General features: G+C 33.6%; 1 pseudogene; it reads right to left on the reverse strand.

Moving 5' to 3' along the window:
• Positions 1-1,128, reverse strand: part of LOC102503185 (vomeronasal type-2 receptor 116-like) — a 37,643-nt pseudogene that overhangs the window by 9,620 nt on the left and 26,895 nt on the right.

The following is a 1,128-nucleotide window of genomic DNA, read 5'->3' on the forward strand; positions in this document are numbered from 1 at the left end:
CTAACAAATGCATATATAGAAAAAATTATCAGTTATTTATTTACTTTTACTAATTATTGCTATTTTAAAAAATTTGACCAGAGAGGAAGAGAGAGAGGGAAATTGTGAAAGGAAGCCACCAGGTTCTGGACTTGAACTAGTCAGTCATGTGGGAATCCAGCACTGTGACCACTGTGCCATTGTAGGAAAAAATGTTTAAAAGGCACTATATATGTAAAAAGCTTTAGATTCTTTATATTGGTAGGGGTAATATAAAGGTATACAGTTTTATCAACTTCATTAAAAAATGTACATTAAATATGTGCAATGTTTTGGATACTATTTGCACCTCAATAAAATCTTTTCTTTTGGAGAGGTTTTTAAGGAGGAAGGACGGTGGGGATGCGTGGAGTTGCGGTAGGGTCGGGCCTGCAGCCTCCACCACGCTGCAATCTTTTCCACTCCATTCTCCTCTTTGGATCTTAGACATGCATGCACATGGCCTGGCATGAGTTTAAACCACTGGATCTGGGACTCAAACTGCAATCAACTACATGGGAGTCCAGCGACATAGCTATTATGCCAACTGCTGGTCCCTCAATAAAACTTTTTTAAAAAGAATAAATCCTGCTTTGTTCTTTGTCTTTACTTCAGACTTCTTTTGGTAAAAGTGTAATTTTTAAAATTTTTATTACTTTTTAAAATTTATTTTACATTCTTTCACTGAACACAACACACAAAATGTGATTTTTCCAGCCAGAATACACTGCAAAGCGGCTTAATCATACTTGATATCATCAATAAATAATTTTCCATTTCTTGTTTCTTGTATGTAAATACTTTCTCATCCTCTGCCATTTCCCATCCTCTTCTCACCCTGTCTCTGGTATCTGCAGTTGCTTTTTTCTTTTTTTAAATTTTATACATTCAATCACATTATTATTTGGCTTACCAAGTGTATATTTCAACAGGTGAACCTTAGTATAGTTGATAAAACTACAAAATATAATTTTCGTGTAACATATTAAGAAACAATTTGTAACAAATATATAAATTTATTTTTTTTTATTTAGAGAAATTTTTGCTATAGGGCATGTGTGTTTGCTGGAGAGACAGAGAAAAAGACAGAGACAGAAAATGAGAAATCAC

Source organism: Tupaia chinensis, unplaced genomic scaffold, assembly GCF_000334495.1.
Source record: "Tupaia chinensis unplaced genomic scaffold, TupChi_1.0 Scaffold000142_1, whole genome shotgun sequence".
NCBI lineage: Eukaryota > Metazoa > Chordata > Mammalia > Scandentia > Tupaiidae > Tupaia > Tupaia belangeri.